Source organism: Aplidium turbinatum, chromosome 13 (assembly GCF_918807975.1).
Source record: "Aplidium turbinatum chromosome 13, kaAplTurb1.1, whole genome shotgun sequence".
Lineage (NCBI taxonomy): Eukaryota > Metazoa > Chordata > Ascidiacea > Aplousobranchia > Polyclinidae > Aplidium > Aplidium turbinatum.
Genome location: NC_137484.1, coordinates 9,344,904 through 9,354,199, shown reverse-complemented (window position 1 = coordinate 9,354,199; position 9,296 = coordinate 9,344,904).

The window sequence follows — 9,296 nt, the reverse complement described above, 5'->3', positions numbered from 1 at the left end:
ATCTTCAGAAAATTTAAGATAGAAAGAGAAATAAAAGAAAATATTACAAAAAAAAATAAAAAATAAAAACAACAGCCAATAATTTTATAGCTTTAGCTGATATTTTCAAGAATTGTATAAATAAAATTTGCTATGAAGATCGGCCATGGTGCGATATCAAGAGTGTTGATGGTCGTGAGGGAAACACATCTTGATGTGTTTAGCTCATAGCAAGGAAGAGCAATGCAGGCAACGAAAACCCCACAAAAAAATCTTACCAGGGGCAAAGCCATTTCAAGCGCAACGCACCAGGGCTTGCACGACTCACAAAATAGTTACAACTTGGCGACACGAAACAAGGACAAAAAAAACAAACAAGCAAAAACAACATCATCATCTTGCGGTAATCCAATTATACCCAGGGAAGTTATGTCTTGCAGATATCAAGCGTGCTTTGATATAAAGTTAAGTCGATAAAGAGATAATTATAAGACCCCAGCCAGCTAAACTCGTCACCTCTACACCGATCCAATGTCAACAAACTTTGAATCAATGCAAAAACGACAGGCCCCGCTAGCCGGCATGTAGTAGCGGCATGTCACAGTAAAATTAGAAGCTTGGGTTACAGTATGTTTTACGCGTTAAATAAAAAAGTAGTCCACTTCGGCATGTTACCTTGAAAAAAGTAGCAGACAAACAGACAATTTAGCATGACGATCCGGTCTAAGCTATTGATATACAGGGGTGACGAACCTTTTTGCGGTCGCGAGCCACTTTGTCAATTACACATGAGTTATCCGGCCACACAATCTTTTCATCGTAACCTACTATGAAATCTTTTAGAAGCGACTCAAAATATTATTCATGAAAAGTAACAAACAGCAGATGAAAGTAATAAAACCTACGTAGTTGAAATTATCCTACGCAGAATCGAAACATACAACAGTAAAAAATCGACTAAAAATACTTTACCTTATAGCTTTCCTATTTTCTAACTTTAAACCCTGAAAGTTAGTGTTTAGGGCAAGAAAATAGCAAAGGAAAGGTGTAGGCTACCAGTGAAGGCATAAAACAACTTTGAGATGTCTTTTGTCTTTAATGCATGAGCGAATGTCAAATTGTTTTGCCGCACAAAATTCTTTGACGGGCCGCAGGTTCGTCACCTCTGATGTAGAACAACTGATTGGAGCACATGGCCACCACTTCACCGAAAGATGGCGATTGGCCGAAGAGGATGGAAAAACTTCTGTAGACCCTGTAGAAACTCTGTAGACAAAAAAACACAAGAAGCAGAAAGCCAGTAGGAGTATTTACTGTACAATCTTACTATTTTGCTAATAAATCTACACATATTGGCCTATCATTGCAGGGCAATAAAATATTAGAATGTTTGGTGTATGCAATACTTAGATTATGTTAATTAGCATTCTTTTGAGAAAGATTTAGCTTGTTTATTTTTAATTTAAAGCCTTCTACAGTTTTACATTCATTTCTTATCGTAGGTGGAAGCTTGTTCCAAACTGTTGGCCCCATGTACCGTATTGATTGTTTGCAAGTGTTAAGTCCGCAATATATCGGAATAAAAGGAGAGTTACTTCTTGTTAGGCTACTTGATTGTTTACCCTTAATTATATCATTGAATGTTGTGGGGAGTAGCTTTTTTGAATATTTAAACATGAAAGTTGCAATCTCTGTAGTTTTCATGTAGTTAATTGATTTTAAATTATTGAGTTCCATTACACCTTTTATGCTTTCTCTGCGGTCAATGTCAAATACAGTAGCCTACGAAGAAAGTTATTGCATGTACGTTGTAGCTTTTGCAATGTAGTTTTGTTTCCATGCCACCATGTTGAGATACAATATAATATCTGACTCTCAACTAGAGAATGGTAAATGGTGAGAAGTGCTTATGGTTTATTTAGGAAAGGCTTAACTTTTTTTGTCGAGTGTTGATTTTATTTTTTGAAGCAAGATTTCCATATGAGATTTCCTTGACAAATGCTCATTTACAATTATTTCCAGAAACTTTATTGAGGCAACTTGTTCTATGTTGTTTCTTCAAATATTCACAGGTGAGTTGCATGATAATGACTTGTTTCCTTGACTTGAAAATAATATATGTTTGGTTTTAGTGACATTTAGAGACAAACGATTTGTTGATAACCATTGATCTATGCATTCAAGCTCTTGATTTGCCATTGCCTTAACGTGCGTTGCTAAAGCTCACATCCCGAGAGTTGAACCAGCGCCGCTTGATCTTGAAGCTTTTTCGTTCACAAAGTCACGCGCTAACCAACTGAGCTATCCGGGCTAAAATTTATAAGTTCAGTATAAAAAAACTGACATTAACATTGAAGTAACGGTAGGCTACAGTTATTTTATTTAACTAACAACTTGTGTGCATATTTCTCCATCACTATTTCAACATGGTATCAGGGGTTGTCTGAAAATACTCTTCTCTGTGGATGTTATTATGGAAGTCGGAGCTTCAGAAGGTAAATAGCCACAGAAATACAAAAATAATGCCGTAATAATGCGATTACATCAGAAAACAATAGTCCAATATTGAATTCTCTAGAATAGTCAAAACCACAAAAGGAAGCAAAACGTATAAACAGAATTACAAGTAAATCGATCGTTGACTTGTGGGCTCCAAAAAGTAGGTCTACAGTCGGCGACAAGTTGGCGACAGATAAAAATTGCACTGAGCGCTGGACACATAATAAATTATTGTTTACAAGATGACCATCCAACCGCCTTTTACCAGAGAAGACTTTCAAAGTTACTATCGTCGGCTCCAACTCGTGTCCGAGCATTGGTTTGTCTTCAAATCGAATTTGGCTTTGGATGGTGATGTCGTATGTGGCTTTGGAGGTCCAGTCTATGACGTAAAAGACGTGGGCAAAAGGCACATTGTATGGAGGGTGGGGGGCGTAGTAGTTATAAATTGAGACAGATGCCATTCACTTGTATGTTTGTTTAAGGTGGTCGTGACTACGCGAGGGCTACACACACACTCTTGGCCAGCTCCATGTCCACTGCGGTCCAATTATATTGAAACGTGCAGCTTCAGGTGAACTGGTTGCAACGGGCTGCCGGGTGCTCTGTTCATCGAGGCCTGCCTTACAGGATGCCTATCCGTCAGACATTGCCCTTTTCAGCCAAAAAATTGCCGTTGGGGACTTTTGCGTGTGTCTATTAGGCTCAGGAGTTTCTAGGAGTGAGCCTAGTTTTATCATATTACTGGGACATACCACTACTACATCCCAGCTGGCGATGACTGTCATTTTTGCATTAATTCAACGTTAGCCAACGTTGGATCGGTGTGGAAGTGGCGAGTTTAGCTGACAGGGGTCTAAAATTATCGCTTTATCAACGCAACTTTTATCAAAGCACGCTTGATATCTTTAAGACATAACTTCCCTGGGTATAATTGAATTTCCGCAAGATGATGATGTTGTTTTTTGCTAGTTTGATTTATTTGTTTTTTGTCATTGTTTCATGTCGTCAAGTTATAGCCTATCTATTTTGTGAGTCGTGCAAGGCCTGGTGCGTTGCGCTTGAAATGGCTTTGCCTGTGGTAGGATTTCTTTGTGGGGTTTTCTTTGCCTGCCTTGCTCTTTGCTATGAGCTAAACGCATCAAGACGTGTTCCCCTTACGACCATCAGCACTCTTGATAACGCACCATGGCAGATCTTCATAGCAACTGTCCATACAAATCTTCAATATATCAGCTAAAGTTATGTAGGCTAATAAAGCTATAGCCTATATATGTTTATTTGTTTTGTAACATTTTTTATTTATTTTTTTTATTTTCCCTTTATACCTTAAATTTTTCTGAAGGTGTTGCGACCGTGCCAAATTTTTTTCAACTCAATAACTTACTTCGATCACAAGCACGTTTTAACGTTCGCGTTTTGTCGCTTCTACCTTTTTCTTGACCTTTGCTATGTTGACGTGTATTGTTTTGATATGATGGTCAGAAATAAAAAAACAACTCAACTCAACTCAACTCAGCCTGGGTTCACCTCTACACCACGTTGAGGCATCTCCATAAGATGGGGGCTGAACAAAGTCAGCTCCCTAGACACTCCGATTTCGTAGAGGATATCTGAAGGATAGACATATCTGAATAAAAAGCAGATTATACAGTAGTTAGATTCAAAGTTTGATTGTAAATCTTGAATTGATTTGCCTCATATGACTGAGTATTATTATACCGGTAACCTTAGCAAACGGGCTGTTGTGTTTGAATTATTCATTATTAGTTTGGCATTGTTGAGTTTATTTTTGTGCAAAACGAAAACTTATAACTACTTCTGAAACAACAAACGTGCTTTAAAAAGTTTGCGATCAGATAATTGGGATTGTTACAGTGGGTGGTAAAATGTTTCAGTTTGTTGATGCTCTTGGCATCAAGGCTAAAAACCTTGAGCCCACCTTTGTAACCTTTTAGAAATCAACTAGAAAGACTCCAAAGTCCAGCTTCTTACCAGGGTTGCGTTCATGGGTAACACGTAAGTCAGGGTGCGTTTGTAAAACACGCCCTGGGATGGTTTTATCGTCGGAAACTTTTCAAGGGGCTCAGAAACATAGAAATTGCCGTGTAGACTTTTGCATATAGGCTAATGGGTATTCGGAGACAACTACTTTTAAGAGGAAAACCACCGACTTTAACATTTTATCATAATTTTCTACTTCCCTAGTTCTTTTAGTTAAAGAAGCATCTTGTTTGTTTAATATTTTAGAAATATCTTCTTTTAAACACATAAAGATTTCATTAGTGCCAAGCTCAAATTATCCCATGAACGGCTGTGGACTTAGGTTAAGCTGTCAAAGTTGAGCACATTGAGCGAACTCAAACATGTGCAAAAACTCCTTACCCAAAACATAAACCCGCAAGTCGAATGCGTGTGTGCATTTTGTGCATGTCATAAGTTCATTTCCACAAACGTGCAACACGTTTATTGCCGTCAACCAGCATTTTCATGTAACTACCGGGTGAAAGCAACTTTCAGTCTGTGTCACAGTTTACATTTCTACTGGGCCTAGTTTACATACAGCCTGCTATACAACACAATTAATAGTCTGGGAGCCTACGACAGAAGATTTCACCCCATAAGGTACAAAAGGTTTGACCCCTTGAAGTTACTGGGGTCAACCATGTCACTCACAAAAAGTATGGAAGATTGACCGCACCGGGTGGATCTGGACCCTAGAGCCCCCTAAAAAGCCCAAAAAGGGGGTTAATTTCACCCCATAAGGTACATGGACCAAACTTGGTGAAAACGAAGTTCTATGTCAGGACATCACAAAAATATCAAATCTAACAATATTTTCGAGTGGAAAGGTGATGTAAGACTCCCCCCAAAGTGACCCCCCAGGGGGTTAATTTCACCCCATAAGGTACATGGACCAAAGTTGGTCAAAACGAAGTCTTATGTCAGGACATCACAAAAATATCAAATCTAACAATATTTTCGGGTGGAAAGGTGATGTAAGATGCCTTCAAAGTGACTTCCCTTAATGTGACCCCCTCGGAAGGTTTATTCCACCCCATAAGGTACATGGACCAAACTTGGTCAAAATGAAGTCTTATGTCAGGACATCACAAAAATATCAAATCTAACAATATTTTCGGGTGAAAAGGTGGTGTAAGATGACTTCAAAGTGACTTTCCTTAATGTGACCCCCTCGGAAGGTGTATTTCACCCCATAAAGTACATGGACCAAACTTGGTCAAAACGAAGTCTTATGTCAGGACATCACAAAAATATCAAATCTAACAATATTTTCGGGTGGAAAGGTGATGTAAGATGTCATCAAAGTGACCCCCAGAGGGTTTATTTCACCATAGAGTACATGGACCAAACGTGGTCAAAACGAAGTCTTCTAGGGCACCACAAAATATCAAATCTAACAATACTCTCAGTTGGAAAGGTGATAAAAGACCTACCCAAAAGTGAATCTCCTCCTATAGTTTAATTTACTTCATCCCTTTCTCGAACCAACCTTGGTGTAACGAAAGTGCTATGCCAGGATAGTACGAATGGATTAAATTTAAAAATATTTTTATATAGGTTTTGATGAAATACATTCACAAGCTGTCCCATGATGCATGAAATGGAACTATAGCCTACTTTACAAAAAGTTTTTGTATAAATCATATTAAGTCAATCGAAAAAAGGCAACAGGACATGACAATACATGGCTTTGTAACACCAAAAACAGAAAGTACACAAGAAGCATATAGGCTACAGTAGCCAGAAAATTGATCCAAGATCTTGATACCACCACTAAATGTGGACTTAATCGAACAGCTGACTATCCAAATCAAAACGTTTCGAAATGAATCATTTGGAACGTTAATTTAGGCAGTAATGAACATTTTCCAGCTGCTACAATAAATAACCTAATAAACCCAATGCAGTAAATTTTTATTTAATGCCATTTGCTTCATGTCTCCAATCAGTTATCGTAACTGTTCATTCATAAACAGAGATTGTTCGTGTAAATGTAAACGGTCGTTTCTTTATTCTTCATTGTCACTGCTGTCGCTTTCACTTTCTTCATCTTATTCTTCAGATTCATACAATTCTCCTGTTATATACAGAGATAAAGCAAGCTGTCTGCGATGTACCAGCCCCAAGCAATGTGGTTATCCGCACGTCTGACACTGACTGTCTTGTAATTGGCTTAGGTTGCTATGGAACTTTTGATCCTTCATTAAAGATATGGATAGAAGCTGGCTTGCAAAGCAATAACACGCAGCGGTACATCAACATCAACCAGCTGCATAGGCCTACCGCACTTGGAGTGACGATTTGCAAGTGTTTACCTGCATATCATGCCTTTACAGATTCTGATTACACCTCGTCATTTAGCAGGAAAGGGAAAGTGCGGCCGCTGAAATTACTCCAAGGAAACCACGAAGCGCAGGCAGCTTTTAGCCAACTCGGACACGACAAAGAAATTAGTGAAGACACTATCATCGCCATAGAGAACTTTGTGTGTAACATGTACAAAAACAAGAAAATTAATTATGTCAACGAAGTCCGTTTACAAATGTTTTTAGACGGCTACAAACCCAAAAAAGAAAATGAAAGGATATCATGCATACCAGAAGCTACTGTAGATAGTAGTACTCTACCACTTTGTTTACGAGTACTTCTCCAGAAGACAAGGCGCACACATCTCATCACAAGATGGTGGTTATCTTCAACTAGAAGTGAACAAGCAGCAACGTTGCTGCTAGAGTATGGCTGGAAAGAAGAAGGAGGTTCTTATAAAGTGGTGTGGTTTGAAGGTAAAGGTATAAAGCATCTTTAGATGTCTCTGCGTGGAATCTGATCTCATCCAGGAAAGTCAAGAAGAAGGTAAACAGCATTGGATGTCACTTGGGTTACCCTTTATAAATATAAAACTTTCTCCTGGTCTATCAGTCGTTTACTTTCTTACTGTAAACATTAGCCAATAACTGGCTGTAAAGTTTCGTTTTAGGAACCTATAACCAATAGTTTCTGCAATCTTGAGAAAAATGCCTGGGTGCACTAAATAACAAATAAATGTTGAACTTTTTCCAGTTAATAGTAAGTTGCAATGTTGCATTATTCGAAGAAAAATAGACGTCTGTAAAAGATAATAAAATTACTATTGTATGTTACGCATATCTGTAGTGCATAATAGCAATTGTTTCGTACAGTCTTTATTTCTCTGTATATAACAGGAGAATTGTATGAATCTGAAGAATAAGACGAAGAAAGTAAAAGCGACACCAGTGATTGATTGATTGATTGAATCTTTATCCTCGGACTGGGAAAGCTTCTTGCAGAGCTTAATCCTGGCAGTTTCGCATACTTGTAGAGGCTTTGAATCACTGGCGCAGGCCCGGTCACCGAGATTGACAGAGTGAAGTTTCCGATTGTTGAAGGCTTGTTGTCGGGGAATTATTCCATCCATTAGATGCCGCTGAATGGAGAGCAGTCCTTAACGTGCGTTGCTCAAGCGCACACCCCGAGAGTCGAACCAGCGCCGCTATTGATCTTGAAGCTTCTTCGTTCCAGAAGTGACGCGCTAACCAATTGAGTTACCGTTTACATTTACACAAACAATCTCTGTTTATGAATGAACAGTTACAATAACTGATTGGAGACATGAAGCAAATGGCATTAAACAAAAATTTACTACATTGGGTTTATTGGGTTATTTATTGTAGCAGCTGGAAAATGTTCATTACTGCCTAAATTAACGTTCCAAATGATTCATTTCGAAACGTTTTGATTTGGATAGTCAGTTGTTCGATTAAGTCCACATTTAGTGGTGGTATCAAGATCTTGGATCAATTTTCTGGCTACTGTAGCCTATATGCTTCTTACGTACTTTCTGTTTTTGGTGTTACAAAGCCATGTATTGTCATGTCCTGTTGCCTTTTTTCGATTGACTTAATATGATTTATACAAAAACTTTTTGTAAAGTAGGCTATAGTTCCATTTCATGCATCATGGGACAGCTTGTGAATGTATTTCATCAAAACCTATATAAAAATATTTTTAAATTTAATCCATTCGTACTATCCTGGCATAGCACTTTCGTTACACCAAGGTTGGTTCGAGAAAGGGATGAAGTAAATTAAACTATAGGAGGAGATTCACTTTTGGGTAGGTCTTTTATCACCTTTCCAACTGAGAGTATTGTTAGATTTGATATTTTGTGGTGCCCTAGAAGACTTCGTTTTGACCACGTTTGGTCCATGTACTCTATGGTGAAATAAACCCTCTGGGGGTCACTTTGATGACATCTTACATCACCTTTCCACCCGAAAATATTGTTAGATTTGATATTTTTGTGATGTCCTGACATAAGACTTCGTTTTGACCAAGTTTGGTCCATGTACTTTACGGGGTGAAATACACCTTCCGAGGGGGTCACATTAAGGAAAGTCACTTTGAAGTCATCTTACACCACCTTTCCACCCGAAAATATTGTTAGATTTGATATTTTTGTGATGTCCTGACATAAGACTTCATTTTGACCAAGTTTGGTCCATGTACCTTATGGGGTGGAATAAACCTTCCGAGGGGGTCACATTAAGGGAAGTCACTTTGAAGGCATCTTACATCACCTTTCCACCCGAAAATATTGTTAGATTTGATATTTTTGTGATGTCCTGACATAAGACTTCATTTTGACCAAGTTTGGTCCATGTACCTTATGGGGTGGAATAAACCTTCCGAGGGGGTCACATTAAGGGAAGTCACTTTGAAGGCATCTTACATCACCTTTCCACCCGAAAATATTGTTAGATTTGATATTTTTG